Source organism: Orcinus orca, chromosome 11 (assembly GCF_937001465.1).
Source record: "Orcinus orca chromosome 11, mOrcOrc1.1, whole genome shotgun sequence".
Classification (NCBI taxonomy): Eukaryota; Metazoa; Chordata; class Mammalia; order Artiodactyla; family Delphinidae; genus Orcinus; species Orcinus orca.
In genome coordinates this window covers 16211883-16232742 of record NC_064569.1, presented here as the reverse complement: position 1 = coordinate 16232742, position 20860 = coordinate 16211883, and the positions used below count along the sequence as shown (strand labels likewise).

The 20860-nt window shown below is 38.5% G+C and overlaps 1 pseudogene; it reads left to right on the top strand.

Annotated features, from left to right (window-relative positions):
• The first annotated feature begins 18326 nt into the window (after positions 1–18326).
• On the top strand, positions 18327–18421 carry LOC117201744 (uncharacterized; annotated as a pseudogene).
• Positions 18422–20860: the final 2439 nt, after the last annotated feature.

The following is a 20860-nucleotide window of genomic DNA, read 5'->3' as shown; positions in this document are numbered from 1 at the left end:
TGTAAAAAATACAAACACATGGAGGCTAAACAATACACTACTAAATAACCAAGAGATCACTGAAGAAATCAAAGAGGAAATCAAAAAATGCCGAGAAACAAATGACAATGAAAACACGATGACCCAAAACCTATGGGATGCAGCAAAAGCAGTTCTAAGAGGGAAGTTTATAGCAATACAATCCTACCTCAAGAAACAAGAAACATCTCAAATAAACAACCTAACCTTACACCTAAAGCAATTAGAGAAAGAAGAACAAAAAAACCCCAAAGTTAGCAGAAGGAAAGAAATCATAGAGATCAGATCAGAAATAAATGAAAAAGAAATGAAGGAAACAATAGCAAAGATCAATAAAACAAAAGCTTGTTCTTTGAGAAGATAAACAAAATTGATAAACCATTAGCCAGACTCATCAAGAAAAAAAGAGAGAAGACTCAAATCAATAGAATTAGAAATGAAAAAGGAGAAGTAACAACTGACACTGAGGAAATACAAAGGATCATGAGAGGTTACTACAAGCAACTCTATGCCAATAAAATGGACAACCTGGAAGAAATGGAAAAATTCTTAGAAAAGCACAACTTTCCAAGACTGAACCAGGAAGAAATAGAAAATATAAACACACCAATCACAGGCAATGAAATTGAGACTGTGATTAAAAATCTTCCGACAAACAAAAGCCCAGGACCAGAAGGCTTCACAGGCGAATTCTATCAAACATTTAGAGAAGAGCTAACACCTATCCTTCTCAAACTCTTCCAAGATATAGCAGAGGGAGGAACACTCCCAAACTCAGTCTATGAGGCCACCATCACCCTGATACCAAAACCAGACAAAGATGTCACAAGGAAAGAAAACTACAGGCCAATATCACTGATGAACATAGATGCAAAAATCCTCAACAAAATACTAGCAAACAGAATCCAACAGCACATTAAAAGGATCATACACCATGATCAAGTGTGGTTTATCCCAGGAATGCAAGGATTCTTCAATATACGTAAATCAATCAATGTGATAAACCATATTAACAAATTGAAGGAGAAAAAACATAAGATCATCTCAATAGATGCAGAAAAAGCTTTCAACAAAATTCAACACCTTTTTATGATAAAAATCCTCCTGAAAATAGGCATAGAACACCAGTCAGAATGGCCATCATCAACAAATCTACAAACAATAAGGGAAAAGGGAACCCTCTTGCACTGTTGGTGGGAATGTAAATTGATACAGCTACTATGGAGAACAGTATGGAGGGTCCTCAGAAAACTAAAAATAGAACTACCATATGACCTAGCAATCCCACTACTGGGCATATACCCTGAGAAACCCATCATTCAAAAAGAGTCATGTACCACAATGTTCATTGCAGCTCTATTTACAGGACATGGAAGCAACCTAAGTGTCCATCGACAGATGAATGGATAAAGAAGATGTGGCCCATATATACAATGGAATATTACTCAGCCATAAAAGGAAATGAAACTGAGTTATTTTTAGTGAGATGGATGGACATAGAATCTGTCATACAGAGTGAAGTCAGTCAGAAAGAGAAAAACAAATACTGTATGCTAACACATATATATGGAATCTAAAAAAATGGTTATGAAGAAACTAGAGGCAGGACAGGAATAAAGACATAGACGTAGAGAATGGTCTTGAGGACACGCGGAGGGTGAAGGGTAAGCTGGGACGAAGTGATAGAGTGGCATGGACATATATACACTACCAAATGTAAAATCGATAGCTCGTGGGAAGCATAGCACAGAGAGATCAGCTCGGTGCTTTGTAACCACCTAGAGGGGTGGGATAGGGAGGGTAGGAGGAATATGCAAGAGGGAGGAGATATCGGGATATATGTATACGTAGAGCTGACTCACTTCGTTATAAAGCAGAAACTAAGACACCATTGTAAAGCAATTATACTCAAATAAAGATGTTTAAAAAAAGGAAGTACGATTTAAGCAGAAGAAAACTTATTGGGGTGGTGGTGAAGTTGGGAGGAATGATGAGAAATGAAACTACAAAGTTAAACAGGAGCTGTCAGATAGGGAAATTAAGTCACATGAAGGAGTCTGGATTTTATCCAAAGCCTGGTGGGAAACCACTAGCAGGGAAGTTGCAATACCAGTTTTGAATTTTAGAAGGGCCATTCTGTCCAGAAGATGGAAAATTGATTGGAGGCATGAAAAATAGGTAGGAGTGTATTGCCTTATATCAGGTAAAAGACAATGGTGACAAGAAATAAGGTAGTTGCAATGGGAATGGGAACAAGTGAATGATTTGACAGCCCAGGGTAATTGACAGAGAAGGTAATATCAAGGTTGACATTTAGGTTTCTGGCTTCAGCAAGTAGTTAGATGGCTATGTAATTCACTAAGCCAGATGAAGAATATGATGACTTCTGTTTTGTACATGTTGAGTTTGGGTACCTGTAAACTAAGTCCAAATGTTCAATATGCAGGTGGACACATGGGTTTCTTTTTCTGAGCCAGAGAGACCCACTTGAGACTTAGCAGCAGCACAGGGATAGTGAATGGAGACATGAGTGCAAACAATTTAACACAAGGAAAGTTTGGAGAGGAGATTGCTTAGAGTTGAAGTAAACAGCAACAGCATTTAGTGCCACGGAAAGGCTGAAGATCCAGCACTGCAGTGTAAAGAGAGATAAGAGGGATGAGTAAACAGACAAAAGCATTCCAGAGGAGAGAGTAGTTCAAAGTGATGAGATTCCAAGTAGAATAAGAAGGTCCTTTTGGATTAATAACCAGAAAGTTTTTGATGAGAATTCTGAGTATGGTTTTAATGGAAAATGAGAATGTTATCCCTTTAAAGTCTCTGTAATCCTTATATAAGTATGATTAATAGTATTTTTTAAAGTTAACATTAAAACAAAATTTCATTGCCTAAACCCTGCTTAACATTATTCTGAAAAGAGAGAAATAAAGCAATATTACAAATTTTGCTTAAGTCTGAGTATTTCTTCATAAACACAGTAAATGAGCAATTCACAGCAAGGCCAAGGGATTCAACGTATTTTTAAGAATCAGACAAGAGGTGTTGAAATCTGTTGCTCATGTTGGTTTGAAAGAAGTGAGAGTAATGCTGATAAATGAAGAGGGAAAGCTTGCTGCAGTGAAGTCCTTGAGCAAGAGGGCTGAGATCAGATGCACAAGTAGAAACACTGGCCTTTGATAGGCATGTGGATGATCCTTTCACACTAACAGGAGAAGGGGAGTAATGGGCACAGATATAGATAGATTGTTAAGTGTGATTCTAGGAGTGTGCAGTGGTTCTCTTCTACTGGCTTCTATTTTCTCAATGAAATAGGAGCAAGGTCATCAACTCAAAGTAGGTAAGAGAGGAAGTGTTAGAGATTTGAGCAGAGAAAAGATATGAAATAGAAATCTAGCATAGTAGGGAATGAGTGGTACAGAGAAATGTTCTAAGATTGTGGGCAGCTAAGGATATATACATGAGGGTCTGTGGTCATAAAGTGGGAGCAGTCGGCGTGATTTTGTGTTGTTTCCAGCCACACTCAGCTGGACGTGTGCTGACCAAGTGGAACATTGAGGATTATGCCTGGTAGGCACACAAAAGGATGGAAAAATAAGGACATTATTTATTTTAGTGAATGACAATTGAATTTATGCTGGATAAGGAGGAAAATGAGAACTTGAAGGAAATGAGAGATAGTAAAAAGCTGGTAGATTCATCTGGAGTAGAATAATTTAAATTATTTTTTTCAATTTATTTATTTTTCAATGTATTTATTTTTGGCTGTGTTGGGTCTTCATTGCTGCACACGGGTTTTCTCTAGTTGCAGAGAGTGCGGGCTACTTTTCGTTGCCGTGCATGGGCTTCTCATTGCAGTGGCTTCTCTTGTTGTGGAACACTGGCTCTAGGCAGGCAGGCTTCAGTAGTTGCAGCATGTGGGCTCTAGAGCACAGGCTCAGTAGCTGTGGCTCATGGGCTTAGCTGTTCTGCGGCATGTGGGATCTTTCTGGACCAGGGCTCAAACCCATGTCCCCTGCATTGGCAGGCAGATGCTTAACCACTGTGCCACCAGGGAAGCCCTAGAATAATTTTTAGAATTGGCATAATCATAGAAGTAAACTAGAAAGATGAGAGGTTGTGGTCAGAAAACAGTGTTTGAAATTGAGATTATGGAGCAGTTTGGTTTATTGGTGATGACAAGATTTAAGTTATGATCAAGAAGGAGTACAGGAGATGTTTAAGGTAGAGTGCAGGACCAGAACATTAGAGGAAGGGAGACTGAGGAATTGAGAGGCCAGCATATTTGAAGGATTGTCTATGTAGATACTGAAATTGCTACAAAGAATGAGAGGAACAGTGCTGTGCACAGTACCCTTGAGCGTGAAATTTAGACCTTCAGGAAATGAGGAAGAGGGACTTAGGGGTCCTACAGTTGTCTCCAACAAGGTGAGTTAGGATGTGGTTTAGTTTGATGGATTTAAAGGTAGTGACTTTTAGGGTAAGAGGGAGACACAGAAAAGTAGCGATAGAAAACAAAGTGAATCGATGCTGTTTCAGTGCCATGGTTGAGGGTGTGAGGAGGGCTCCTCTTGAGAGAGCTGCAAGAGAATCCTCAAGTAGAAACATATGGTGGGTATTTTCCCTGCTCTAGACCATATTTCTCTCTCTCTCCTTCCTCTCACTTTCTCTTCTCTCTCTCCCTCGTTTCTCTCTTCCCCCACCTACACACACACACACACACACACACACACACACTCCCACACATACACAGCTGCTTATAAACACACACATCAGGTAATGCCATCCCTTACCTTCTTTTTCAGGTAACCTATCATCATAAATATTAAAGGTATTAGCACCAAATCCCTGTTTTCTTTTTCCTCCTTCATCTGATTCTTGCTGATTTCAATATCCATTTAAAATGTCCATTTTAGACTCTGGTTTTTCAGTTCCTTGACTTTCTCGATTTCAGTGATCTTATCTGCCATCCCACCTGAGTCATCCACTTTCATTGTTAAAACCTAGATGTTGTCATTGCCGATCACTGCTGTGGCAGATACTAATGGTTGGCTAAGAGCCTTCCCAACTCCGCCTAGCCAGCAGTACACATCTACAGTGGAGAGTACAAAAGGTAAGAGCTTTTCCCAGGCTTTCACTGAATGGGGTCCCACATGGTGACCTCACGAAATATAAATGCAAGTCCACAGGTACTGCGTCTTTCATTTGTTCCTTCTTCTTGCCTAGAACACAGACGTGACCTGGAGATGCAGCAGCCTACTGGCAGCCACAAAGTGAAGAGTGTAAGGATCTAACGATCTAAGGCTCAAAGCCAGAATACTGAGAGTGGTGGAGGAAATCAGAAAATGCCCAAGCCTTCTACTTCTGGTTGTGGTTTAGCTTGCATCAGTCTAATCATCCATCTGAGAACGAGTAGAAAAGCAAACTAAGTTGCTGGGGGGAAAAGGCAGAGAAGAAAAGACTTGAGAAGTCAAGGTCCCTGGAAAAATAGAAGCCACCAGTCAAGAAATACAACAATCTCAGGTATGATAAATATAAAGAAAACCACAATGAGACACATTAGAGTAAACAATTAAAAAAATGTTTTAAAATAAAATTAAGCAAAACTCTTAAATAACTCTTATGGCAAAGAAGAATTCACAGTGAAAAATTAAAATAAATGGAATAAAATTAGAATAATGGAAAGACTACATCCCAAAGTTGTGGGATGCCACTAAAGCTTAACTAAGAGCGGTGGCTTGCAAACCTTAGCCCACATCTGGATCACCTTGAGGGCTTCTTCAAACACAGGTTGCTGGACCCCAGCTCTAAAACCTCTGATTCATTAAGTCTGGGATAAGATGAGAATTTGCATTTCTAACAAATTCCCAGGGGATACTGATGCTGCTGGTCCAGGAACCACAACTTACACTAAGAGACTACAAACAACTTCCTGACATAAATAAATACAGTTTTAGAAAAACACAACTTACCAAAATTAACACAAGAATACATTTAAAAGGTGAATAGTTTTACACTTAAAATTTTGAATACTTAATTTACAAACCTTTACACAAAGAAAATTCCAGGTCCAAATGGCTTCACTAGGGAATTCTTCCAGCCACTTAAGGAAAATATTATACCAATCTTACACAAATCCTTTCAGAGAATAGAGGGAAAAAAACCTACTCAAATTCCTTTATGCGCTCAGCATATTATTAAATGAAAACCTTAGAAGGATACTACAAAAAAGGAGGAAAATGTAGTTTAATCACTCTCAGAAGCATAGATGCCAAATCTTAAAAGTAGAAAAATAAATATGTAAACAAACTGTATCTATCACTATGTAAAAGAGAGAGAGAGAAGGAAAGGGAACAAGAGAGAGAGAGAAAGGAGAGATCTAAGCTGATGGCCAACAATGAGTTACTATACCAGCCTTGGATTGCCTATTGGATTTTCTACCTGGGGACTTCTTGGTAAGTGACAAAAGTAAATTTAACATTTACCCATCTAGCCAGTCTTAGGTTTGCTATTATATGCCACTAAATGATTTATTGATACTACTCTATCACCTACAAAAACCTCAATCTAAGCATCCAACCACTACCTCCTGTATTTCTAACACCCCAATTCCAAAAATTGTGCATCCCAACTTTGAATGAGGTCCATTAACTTGGACAGTCACTTACCCTGGTCCATCACCATTGTCATTTCCTTGTGTATAATCTCAACACTTTGACATCCAACCTCTCTCTCATTCACAGAACCCCAACTCTAGTTAGATTAAATCTCTGCATACTTCATGATTATACATGAGTGATTCATATGGTTGACTAAGAACCAGCCAGATTGCTCACCCATCTCACTTTAAACTTCTAACCATGAGCCTTCACAGTTGCCCGGAAAACTTACATTTGCTCATCAGTTAATTCTCCCCTTCTCCACAGTTTCACAGCTATTTCTCCTTTTTTAAACATCCAATACTTATCCCTGCCTTCCTCACTCTCAGCTAATGATTCCATACTTTACTATGATAATAGAAGCACTCAGAAAATAATGCCCTCATCTTCCCCCACCCAATTTACCAACATATCTGCAACTGCAACTGTGCAAACCCTGTCTTGCTGTTGGTTACACCTGCACTATCACACAAGAACTTCACAGCGTCCCAGATCAAAATCAAAATCAGGAGGAGGCTTAGAGAATGTGCACTAGAGCAGTGTTTCTCAAGTGTGGTATGCAAAGCACCACCTGGGAACTTGCTATAACTGCAACTACCCAGACCTATTGAATTAGAAACTCTGGAGGGTGGGACCCAGTGCTCAGGGTCTGTCAAGCCCTACAGGTGGTTCTGATGTGCACTGAGGTTTGAGAACCACCGTTCTAGAAGGGACAGATCAATTATGTTGTTTTAATGCCTGCTCAAAACAGAGTAGTGTACAATAACTGCTTTACTTTTAAGGGGGAGGGGCACATTTAAGCACACACTTTTTTGACTTCAAGAAGTTTTAGAAAAATTTAAATTGCTTCTAGCTTCTAACACATTATTTTTCTAGATGAAACTGAAGCCCAGTAATGTGCCCAAGTTCATATAGCTAGCCTTGATTCTGCCCTGTATTAAGGATGTGTAATGGGCAAACCAATTAACTTCCTCCTAAAATAGAGAGTTGATTTCTACACTTCTATATTAATATCCTAGGGCTGCCATAACAAATTACCACAAAGTAAGCGACTTAAAACAACAGAAATTTATTCTCTCATAGCTGTGGAGGCCAGAATCCAAAATCTAGGAGTGTCAGGAGAGTTGGCTACCACTGGAAGTTCTAAGAGAGAATCCGTTCCATACCTCTCTCCTAGCTTCTGGGAGTTTCTGGCAACCCTTGATGTTCCTTGGCTCGTAGATGCATCTGTCCAATCTCTTCATCTGCGTTCTGTGGCATTTTCCCTCATATGTCTATCTCTGTGTCCAAATTTTCCTCTTCTTGAAATCTTGCCATCTGAGACAACATGGATGGACCTTGAGGGCATTATGCTAAGTGAGACAAGTCAAACAGAGAAAGACAAATACTGTATGATATCACTTACATGTGAAATCTAAAAACGCTTAACTCATGGAAACAGAGAGTAGAGTGGTGGTTACCAGGAGCTGGGGGTATGGGAAGTGGGGAGATGTTGGTCAAAGGGTACAAACTTTCAGTTATAAGATGAATAAGTTCTGAGGATCTAACTCACAGCAAGGTAATCATAGTTAATAAGAGTTCTGTATTGTATATTTGAAAGTTGCCAAGAGAGTAGATCTTAAATGTTCTCACCATAAAAAAAGGTAATTAGGTAAAGTGATGAAAGTATTAGCTAATGCTATAATGGAAATCATTTTGAAACACGTATGTATCAAATCAATACTTTGTACACCTTACAGTTAAACAATGTTATATGTCAATTATATCCCAATAAAGCTGAAAAAACTCCAGAAAGCCCCAATTTTCCTCTTCTTATAAGGTCACCAGTCATTTGATTAGGGCCCACCCTAATCCAGTATGACCTCATCTTAATCTTCCCCGAAGACCCTATTTCCGAATAAGGTCACATTCACAGATACTGGGGGTTAGGATTTGAACATATCCTTAAGATAAAGGAAGAATACAATTCAACCAAGTAAATCTTCCTTTTACATTTCAAAGACTATGGAAGGGGGAAAATGAAGTAAAGAATTTGCCCCAATAGAAATCCAGATTTGTACAGTCCTCTGTGGACTCTGTGAAGCACCAACTCACAGCATCTATGGCGCTTAGGAACACTGCCTGTCACCTCAGCACACCCCATATAAGAAACGTTGTGTTTCCTGCTGGACCAAGGATGCTGATTCCTGGAATCTGCCTCCAAGACTGCCACTGCCCATGGGACCATCCCAAAGTGAGATGCTTCCTCCCATCCCACACTGTCAGACCTACCCTAAGGCCACAGTTTAATTCCAAACCTAAAGAGAAAATAAAATGGCATAAATTTATATTATTTCATTTTATAGTGTACAAAAATTTTAATGATCTCAGTGAGAGGAATGTGGTACGAACATGTTGGTATGATTAATGATCCTTATTTTACTTTATAAGAAGGCTGACCAAGCACTTTACAGCTACGAGTAGAAATGAGAGCAGCTCTGCCCAGTGTCTTCTTTGCTTGTTTTTGCATTATTAATTTTTCTCAATCTATTGTTTCATAGTAGGAATCTTTTAGAAACACTTGTCAGTTTGGGGAAGGGTTAGTATAATTACGCCCGGATATTATAATCCATAAATCTGCTTCACTAGGTACAGGTATCAATAAATTGTGATACATCCCAATACAACTCCTATGTTGTGAAATGTCTGCTGTTTTTTCAAGATGTATTGGGAAATGTACATCATGTATGATTGTCTCTTGTACATCCAAGTGAAGAAGCCAGGACCAATTTGTATATTTAACATCAAATAAAATATCATTTTTTGATAATAAATATTATATAACTATTTGATTAAAATTGTGTAAGTGATTAAAATTCTTACAATTTCTCCCTATTTCAATAGCTCCCCTTACACACCCATTTTGAGAACAACAATACAGGAAACATCAACATCCATCTAAAAGAAGCATCCAATAAATCCTCTTGTAGTTCTTCAATGCTCCAACCTCATCTCAGTTACCCTCTCTTTTCTTTTGCCATCACCAGCACGTCCATCTGACCTCAAGCTTCTGTGCTTCTAGATTGCTTGATGAACTATTATTTAAAACCTAATGTTATATTTCATAGAGAAAGTCAGTCTCTTTATCCGTGTATCACACCTCTTTCACCTCTTCACTTCCTTCTCAGTCCAGTATAAAAGAGGCAGCAAAGTGTGTGGGTTAAAATCTAGGATTCGAGAGTCAGACAGACCTGGGTGTGTGACACTGAGAGAGTTGCTTGACTTCTCTGAGCCTCAGTCTCTTCGACATGGAAAGTGGGGATAAAAACAGGAAACGCTAGTCTTCTTTGGAATGTTAAATAAAATAATGTATGCAAACTGTCGTCCAGAAGGCTTGTGGTTCTAAAAATAGAGTCGACTGTAAGAAATGTTTCTGCATAGTCAAGGCGAATGAAGTCTGGAAGTATCCAGTGCATTTAGCAGCATAAGATAAATGTGCTGTAGTAGTAGCATTATTATGCCCGTTGATTCCTTTGTTGTTTGTTCATCCCTCTCTGGACTCTGTACCATTTTATCACATCTGAATGTGGAAACATCATTCAAATGCTGACACTTTGTTACCGTCTGCCCTCCTTAAAATCTTGTCCTTCCCTTATTGAGCCCTGATACTTCTCTAGCCTTTGATGATGGTTTTCTGGCTCCTATATGTTAACTCTCCCAGCTTCAAAACTGAGATCTCAATTTGGACACTATCAATGGTCCAGCATTAAAGATACTGAGGCACAGAAAAGAAAAAGGAAATACAGGGGAGTAGGCTGGAGTAATCTATATCCCGGAGTCTATCCCCAGGGCTGCCACTATATGTACTATATTGTTTTTAGGATTGGAATTTAACATCATTAAAGAATTTGGTTCAGAAAATAATAAATGTGTAGTGGAAAACCAAGTTGAGGGCTCTATTTCTACATGAATCAGGCGATCATGAACTTGACAACAAAACATGCTCTGTAGTCATCTCTCATGCAGTGCCCGTGGTATCTTAGGTCCAAGTCATCTGTAGCTGGCCGAACTAGTTTTAAGGACAAAACTTCAGTTTTGAATTTTTGGTTAATTTGTGCATTCAAGGCTTGATTTTGAATGCATGGTTCTGCTGGAAATTTAGGGACATGTGGCTTAAACTGTCACTTTGAGTGACACTTTCTCATATATATGCTCCTGAAGTCTCTATAGATATAAACCGCAGAAATGGAACAATTAGAGCAGTAGTTGCTGAAGCATACAGGAAAGTTTCTCCACCAGCTATTCTCATTTCTCTGGTTTCCATGCAGTCCCCCAGCACCCTTTCATCTTACATAAGGTTGTTTTCCTCAACTGGTCAAACTTTGTAAGTCAAGCAGCATTTCTGTGAAGCCAGCCATTCTTTCCAAGGTTCTAGAGATGAGATAAAACTAATAAAAGCAAAACCTCTGCATAAAAGACACCTCCGGTACACAAAATAGCAGTCTTTGAAGTTTATTGGAAACATTATATTTTATATTACTAGAACCCAGAATAGAAGTTTGAGCATTTAAATTGAGCTTCTAAGATTCTATTAGAGGATGATTTACATTTGAAGCATCTAGGACATTTAATTTTACAAACTTTGAAGCCAAGAAAATGTTCTTAGGATTTATAGCTTGGGGAAAAATACATAAAAGTGGTAATAAAAGGAAATATTCCGTTTATACTTTCTTTGGGATTACGTATAGAGTTACATTTTGATGGTCTGCCCAGAATTTCAAAACCTTGGATGTATATATCAAAGGTACTCCGTACATGCCTTCTTCTTTGCCTCTATTACTTCAGACCCTCAATTTCCCTTGACCTCAAGCAGAGACTGAATGCCATTGATTTCTTCTCTGCAACATGCATACCAGGTTATCACGATCAGACCTGAGTAAGAAATCTTCATGTTTTCTCAAATGCCAAACAGACACAGCCATTTTAGAAGACAATTCCACTTGAGACGACAATGGCTAATTATGAACCCAATGGCTAATTATGAATCCAAATTCCTTGTGAAATATGGCATCTGATGTAGAGGAAAACTGAAAGGGGTCATTTCTCACAAGGTGGGCAGACATTTATTTGTATTCAGTTGCTTGCAATTCCTTTCAAGTTCTCACCTCCTTCTTACATTTTAGGCTCCAATGCCATGGAGCACACATTTTTAAGAGTCTAGTTACTGCTGAACAAACCAGGAACACTGTGCTTTGTGAACTGTTTATATTATGCATGTTTACACATTCCAGCATTATGCTGGCTTTCAAAACATGTAACATATTCAACACATCCTAAACTTGTTCTCTTTAATGAGTTAAAATACCTTTAAATCCTCCAGTGACATGAGTCATAGCAAGAAACACTGAAATAAGAGGAGAAATGAGCATAAATTTCACTCAAGCAGCCCTTGTATCATATGCAAGAAAGGCCAACATGTTATTATTTGGGTATTGCAAAGGATAAAACAAATTCTTTTAAAAATTTTACTAGTAAATGCAAAACCATAAAACTCCTAGCAGATGACCTGGATGACCCTGAATACAGCAGTAACTTTTTAGATACAACACCAAAGATACAATCCATGGAAGAAATAATTGATAAGTTGGGCTTCATTAAAATTAAAAATCTCTGCTCTCTAAAAGACAATGTCAAGGGAATGAGAAGACAAACCACAGACTGGGAGAAAACATTTGCAAAAGACACATCTGAAAGAAATGTTACTCAAAATAAACAAAGAACTCTTAAAAGTCAACAATGAGAAAGTCAACAACCCAATTAAAAAATGGGCCAAAGACCTTAATAGACATTTCACCAAAGAAGATATATGGCTGGCAAATAAGCACATGAAAAGATGTTCCACATCATATGTCATCAGGGATATGCAAATTAAAACAACAATGGGGTATCACTACATACCTATTAGAATGGCCCAAATCCAGACACTAACAGCACCAATTCCTGGTAACAAATGAAGCAAAGAGAACAGTCATTCACTGCTGGTAGGACTGCAAAATGGTACAGCCACACTGGAAGACAGTTTGGCAGTTTCTTACAAAATTAAACATGCTCTTAACATATGATCCAGCAATTACGCTCCTTGGCATTTACCCAAAGGAATTTAAAACATGTCCACACAAAAACCTGCACATGCATGTTTATAGCAGCTTTATTCATAACTGCCAGAACTTGGAAGCAACCAAGATATCCCTCAGTAGGTGAATGGATAAATTGTGGTACATTCAGACAATGAAAATAATATATATAATACATATATTCAGCACTAAAATGAGCTATCGAGCAATGAAAAGGCATAAACTTAAATACATATTACTAAGTGAAAGAAGCCAATGAAACGACTACAGGCTGTATGAATCCAAGTGTATGTTATTCTGGCAAAGGCAAAACTAAGGAGACAGTGAAAGAATCGGTGGTTGCCAGGGCTGGGGAAACAGGGGAGGGATGAATAGGCAGAGCACAGAGGATTTTTAAGGCAATGAAAATACTCTGTACCACCTTATAATGACAGATACTTGTCATTACACATTTGTCCAAACCCACAGAATGTACAACATGAAGAGTGAACCCTAATGTAAACTATGGACTTTGGATGATTATGATGTGTCAGTGTAGGTTCAGCAATTGTAACAAACGTACCACTCAGATGGAGGGTGCTGACAACAGAGGAGGCTTAGCGTGCATGGGGGCAATGAAGGGGTAATACAGGAAATCTCTGTACCTTCCTTTCAGTTTTGCTGTGGATCTAAAACTGCCCCCCAAAATAAAGCTATTAAAAATAATAATTAAATAATTTTTTTAGAAACAGAAAGAAAAAAGAGCAGGGAGGAAATGAGTGTTCTAACACAATTCCTAACAAAATTCACTTGTGAAAGCATTTCTAAGTTAATGTTCTGTACAGATGAATTAAAACTCTGCCCTTGACAATCTGAAATTCAACGAGCTTAAAATATATAATATTTTTTCATTATAGTCTCCCTCTAAAACTGTCACTGTATTCCCTGACATTTAAATTCAATATCTAGGCTCAATCAGTAGATACGGATGCATTTGAGATCCCTGAATCACCTAATACCTAAGTGCTCTAAACAGGTGTCTGCTAAGAAACACGTAATCCATTTAGTGGAGGCCTATAATATTTGTTTTGTTTTCACAGATGGTGTTGGATTATTGAAGTGGAAATATGCCAAGAAGTTTTTAGAGTACCTTTCCATTTAAAAAAGTTGAACTTTGCATTATTTAAAGCTATGATCATTTAACTTAGCTCTAATCCTCCAGTCTGACCAAATCTATTATTTTCTATATCTCCTAAATTTCAGGTTTCCTGTTACTAACCCCTGCATCATACAAAAAGTTTCAGGGAGGAAAACATATCATTCACTTTCAAAGTGTTTAGTCTGTCTCCTTATCTTTTTCTTTTCAGAAGGCAGGCAATAGACACTAGTGTGTTGAAACGGAGTTAGGAAAAACAAATAACGGTAAACCTACTACTGACTGTTTGACCGTGGGGAAGTCATTTAATTTCTCTTTATTTCAGTTTAGTCATCTGCAAGATAAGGTAATAAACTTGTTCAAACGACTAAGTTTTTAAAGGGCAAACGTGTTAAAGTAGTTCAGGATTTGCTAGTCTGTTTGTTGAGAAATAATATAAATTCAAAATATTATCATTATTTACCTAATCATATACAATATCTACCATGGGCCTTTTAGTTACCAAGGGTGACAGTGTTTGTTGTAGAGTAGGAGTTGCACAGTGAATTCAGCTCTTTCATTTTGTGATCCTGAGCAAATTACACTTGTGTTTCTTCGGCTGCCTAGAACCTGAACTACTTTTTTATACCTGGAGAATGCCTCATCGTATACATTGTTGTTGAACTCTCTCCCACTACAGAACCTGAAAAAAACAAAAACCCACTCCTCTGCCTTTCACTGCTAGCACCTAGGGTATTGGCACAGAACCTAGGCTTCTCCAAATAGATGCTTCCACCTGAGACTCTGAACTCGGATTAAATGAAATAGGCATTGGGAATAGAATTCATTTTGTCAATGGGAATGGCAGTGGTGGGGATGGGAGCTCTGGGAGTTTCCACAGGGCTGTTCCTACTAAATGGTGCTACTTTCTTAGGCGAGGGGCTGACATGGGGATTCAGCTGGTTGTTCGTGGTATCTATCTCAACTTTATACTGAGGAACTGGGAGAATCCAGAGGACGAACTCAGGGTGTGATATTTCATATCAGAATTCCATTTATCATGTGACCCTTCCAAAACCCTCATTCAAACAAATGGACTCAGTGGTGTTCTAAGTTCCCAGCAATTAGATTTAGCTCAGAGCTGGTACAATTAAGTCCAAAGAGATCTGTGTATTTTTCAAGCTGTCCTAGTACACTAGGGAGGCTGGAGGACATGTTTGAGGTAGGCTGAAAAATGGCCCCTGACAATATACTCCACATCCCAGTTCCCAGAACCTGTGAAAACAATGGCCCTCTGTATCCTCTGTAACCATGGGTTCTATATCCATGGGTTCTGCGTTCACGGATTCAACCAACTGCAACTGAAAATATATTTTTTTAAATCCTGAAAGTTCCAAAAAGCAAAACTTGAATTTACTGCTCACTGGCAGCTACTTATGTAGCACTTACATTATATTTACAACTATATACATAGCATTTATATTGTATTAGCTATTATAAGTAATCTTAAGATGATTTAAAAGATGTACATAGGTTATATCCAAATATGACACCGTTTTACATAAGGGTCTTGAGCATCCTCAGATTTTGGTATCTGCAGGGTTGGTGGGGATGGAATTAATCCACCACAGATACCGAAGGACAAATGTATCATCTTATATGGCAAAAGATGCAATTAAGTTAAGGCTCTTGAGAGGAAGAGTTTATCCTTATTTTTCTCATGGACCCTAAATGGAATCATAGGTATCCTTTTAATAGAGAGGCAGAGGGAATTCTGAAACAAACATACATAGGAGAGAAAACAATGTGAAGATACAGCAAAGAGAGATTTTCTTTTAACATCTTTATTGGAGTATAATTGCTTTACAATGGTGTCTTAGTTTCTGCTTTATAACAAAGTGAATCAGCTATATATACACATATATCCCAATATCTCCTCCCTCTTGTGTCTCCCTCCCTCCCACCCTCCCTATCCCACCCCTCTAGGTGGTCACGAAGCACCGAGCTGATCTCCCCGTGCTATGTGGCCGCTTCCCACTAGCTATCTATTTTACATTTGGTAGTGTATATATGTCCATGCCACTCTCTCACTTCGTCCCAGCTTACCCTTCCCCCCCCCCCGTGTGCTCAAGTCCATTCTCTACGTCTGCGTCTTTATTCCTGTCCTGCCCCTAGGTTCTTCAAAACCATTTTTATTTTTAGATTCCATATATATGTGTTATCATACGGTATTTGTTTTTCTCTTTCTGACTTACTTCACTCTGTATGACAAATTCTAGGTCCACCCACCTCACTACAAATAACTAAATTTTGTTTCTTTTTATGGCTGAGTAATTTTCCATTGTATATATGTGCCACATCTTCTTTATCCACTCATCTGTCGATGGACACTTAGGTTGCTTCCATGTCCTGGCTATTGAAAATAGAGCTGCAATGAACATTGTGGCACATGACTCTTTTTGAATTATGGTTTTCTCAGGGTATATGCCCAGTAGTGGGATTGCTGGGTCATATGGTAGTTCTATTTTTAGTTTTTTGAGGTCATACTGTTCTCCATAGTGGCTGTATCAATTTACATTCCCACCAACAGTGCAAGAGGGTTCCCTTTTCTCCAAACCCTCTCCAGCATTTATTGTTTGTAGATTTTTTGATGATGGCCATTCTGACTGGTGTGAGGTGCTACCTCATTGTAGTTTTGATTTGCATTTCTCTAATGATTAGTGATGTTGAGCATCCTTTCATGTGTTTGTTGGCAGTCTGTATATCTTCTTTGGAGAAATGTCTATTTAGGTCTTCTGCCCACTTTTGGATTGGGCTATTTGATTTTTTGATATTGAGCTGCATGGGTTGTTTGTAAATTTTGGAGATTAATCCTTTGTCAGTTGCTTCATCTACAAATATTTTATCCCATTCTGAGGGTTGTCTTTTTGTCTTGTTTATGGTTTCCTTGGCTGTGCAAAACCTTTTACGTTTCAGTAGGTCCCATTTGTTTATTTTTGTTTTTATTTCCATTTCTCTAGGTCGTGGGTCAAAAAGGATCTTGCTGTGATTTATGTCATATAGTGTTCTGCCTATGTTTTCCTCTAAGAGTTTGATAGTGTCTGGCCTTACATTTAGGTCTTTAATCCATTTTGAGTTTATTTCTGTGTATGGTGTTAGGGAGTGTTCTAATTTCATTTTTTACATGTAGCTGTCCAGTTTTCCCAGCACCACTTATTGAAGAGGCTGTCTTTTCTCCATTGTATATTCTTGCCTCCTTTATCAAAAATAAGGTGACCATATGTGCATGGGTTTATCTCTGGGCTTTCTAACCTGTTCCATTGATCTATATTTCTGTTTTTGTGCCAGTACCATACTGTATACTGAGTGCCAGTACCATACTGTATACTTATATACAGTATATATATATATATATATATTTATATATATATAAATATATATATTTCTGTTTTTGTGCCAGTACCATACTGTATACTGTATACAAAGCTGATTACTGTAGCTTTGTAGTATAGTCTGAAGTCAGGGAGCCTGATTCCTCCAGCTCTGTTTTTCTTTCTCAAGATTGCTTTGGGTATTTGGAGTCTTTTGTGTTTCCATACACATTGTGAAATTTTTTGTTCTAGTTCTGTGAAAAATGCCAGTGGTAGTTTGATAGGGATTGCAATGAATCTCTAGATTGCTTTGGGTAGTATAGTCATTTTCACAATGTTGATTCTTCCAACCCAAGGACATGGAATATATCTCCATCTGTTTGTATCATCTTTAATTTCATTCATCAGTGCCTTATACTTTTCTGCATACAGGTCTTTTGTCTCCTTAGGTAGGTTTATTCCTAGGTGTTTTATTCTTTTTGTTGCAATGGTAAATGAGAGTGTTTCCTTAATTTCTCTTTCAGATTTTTCATCATTAGTGTATAGAAATGCAAGAGATTTCTGTGCATTAATTTTGTATTCTTCTACTTTACAAAATTCATTGATTAGCTCTAGTAGTTTTCTGGTAGCATCTATAGGATTCTCTATGTATAGTATCATGTCATCTGCAAACAGTGACAGCTTTACTTCTTCTTTTCCAATTTGGATTCCTTTTTTTTCTTTTTCTTCTCTGATCAGCAAAGAGAGATTTGAAGATGCTGGCTATGTGGCCAAAAGCAAAGGAATGCTAGCCACAGAAGCTGAAACAGGCAAGGAACAGATTTTTCCTGTCAAGCCTCTGGAGTGAGCACAACCCTGGCAGCACCTTGATTTAGGCCCTAGTGAAACTAATTTTGGACTTCTGGCCTCCAGAACCGTGAGAGGATAAATTTCTGCTGTTTTAAGCCACCATATTTGCAGTAATTTGTTACAGCAACCACAGGAAACTAATATACCATCCATTATTACATCCATAAATACAGCAAATGTATTTTCTAAAATATTGGCTGAGTGATTGCTTCAGCAGCAATCTAAAATTGGAACAATACAGAAATTAGCATGGCCCCTGCCAAGGATGACATGGAAATACATGAAGCTTTCCACATTTTTAATGCATATTCGGATGTTAACAATACATTCAAAAGAATGAAGAAAATTATTAGCTGAAATGGAAAATGAAAATAAAAAGCCTAAATGTCAAATATATAGGTTTTGTAAAATAATTTATATTAACGTGAAAGGATATAAGGCAAAAATGAAAAGAATAAATCTAAAGAAATAGGGGGAAAATCTTCCTTAATTAAGACATCGCTGTATCAAGGCCAACGTCCTTTTCTGAGACCTTCATCATTACTGCCTGATGATACACAGGATGACAATAAAATATGAGGCATCCTAACTATACTTAGATATAAAATGAGGTGGAATGATCATGGAATGGTGATAAGAACACTAGTGTTTCAGGATGTAAATGAATGAGACACAGGAAAATGGTTGTTGAGACACAGATAGGAAGAACCACCAATTTGAGAAACATAGGAATGACTAGAGTTACAGATAGCTTCCAGAGGGAATTCTGATTTAATTTGCATTCAGCAAGCAGCTCATGACAGCCCCATGTACTTTCCCACTATAACACATCCAAGACAGTGGTTCTCAGACTTTGGTTGGAATCAGAATCATCTAAGAACTTGGTATAAACCCAAAGGCTCAGGCCTACCCTCTTCAACAAGCCTGCTCTACTGTGTTCGTCATGAGTTCTCCAGGTGTTCTGATACACGCCAGCATTTGAGAACCAGGGATCAGGGAAAATACACAAAAGGCAAACTTTAATGTCATTGGCAGCTATGATTAGTCCCCCAAGAATGTAACAGAAAACTTAATTCTTTTCCCTCACTACCCATTCAGATCTGTCCTCTGAGGCTAATTCTAAGCAGAAATCTAAGCAGATCCCATGACTTTTCTGATCACTCTCAGAAAATAAAAAGTTCTCTGGCCACCTTTAGTCACAAAACATTTAATTTTGATATTTAAATGATCACTCCCAAGTGATACTCCAGACTCCATACTTCATTTAAAACTCCTCCCCTCCCCGCTCAGGCTAAGGAGTAGGTAGGAAACCTAGCGTGGGGAGGTTTCTAGTTCCCTCCTTCTCATTCACTGCCCTTTATCCCATCAGCAGGCTGGCTCTAGAGCTTCCAGATTTCGAGGAGACATATTAGAGAGAGGTAAGGCCCAAGAAAGTTCTCTCTTTTTTTTTTTTTTTTCTTTTTGCGGTACGTGGGCCTCTCACTGTTGTGGCCTCTCCCGTTGCGGAGCACAGGCTCCGGACGCGCAGGCTCAGCGGCCATGGCTCACGGGCCCAGCCGCTCGGCAGCATGTGGGATCTTCCCGGACCGGGGCACGAACCCGTGTCCCCTGCATCGGCAGGCGGACTCTCAACCACCGCACCACCAGGGAAGCCCGAAAGTTCTCATTTAATAGTCACCAGTATAATCTGGCACTGGTTTTCCCTGGCTTGGCTGGAATCTAAGGCTGATTCTTTCTCCTGGAGTGTGCTTGTACTTTCTATGGAGCCCTGTCACTGGCAGTGGGATCCCCCCACTGTTGCTCTCTTAACACAGGTGAGGTCTCCTCTGCCTGGACATCTATGACTTCACCCTGAATTTCTGAGGCCAATTCCATTCTCTCCAGCGCCTAACGCCCTCCAAGGTAGCTCCACTTATATCTCTCTCTTCCATGTGGCCCTCAAGAGTCCCCAGAAAGCCCGAATGAATTCTTCCTTCCAAAGACTTCTGGCAATGGCAAGCTGTTCCTAAAGCAGCCAGACTTCAGGCTTTTCTAGCAAGAGTATCAGTGCCCCAGACCCCCACACACCAGGCAACCTCTTTAAAGGGCCCCCTTGAATCCCCTCTCATTCGGCTTGAGGGGAAATGGAAGAGACATTTCATAGCACTCCAAATCAAATGATCTCTACTTAAAAGACATACAACTGAAACAAAAGAGCACGGAAAAGTAAAACAGAAAAAAATGGGTGACAGTGCATTAGGAAGCATCGAGAAAAATGAGACAAACAGCTATATTAATTTGAACAAAGTAGAACAGAAAGTAGATTTAAGCATGGACAAAAGAGGATCATGAAAATAATAAGAGGTAAAACTCATAAAATTATCAAAATACATGAAGAAAAATTCTTGGCATTTAGTGATAATTTGACATAGGCATAATTTAACACACATTTCTCAGCCCTTAACCAATTATATAGAATACATATGATGATATAAAAAAATTAGAATAATAGAATCCAGAACTTTATATATATCAAATTTTGTAAACCTTTCAATGGAAAGTTAACCAGTGCACATGACCCTTCAAAAACAATATATACCCTGTGGAAAAAAAAATTCCAAAGTGTCAAAAATATGCTACCTATAGTCTCTCTCTACAAAAGAATAAAACTAGATATTTACAGAAGAAATAGTAAAGAAGGATCCTAACTATTTAAAAATTTAAAACCATCCTCTTAAATACTGGACCAAAAAAAAAATC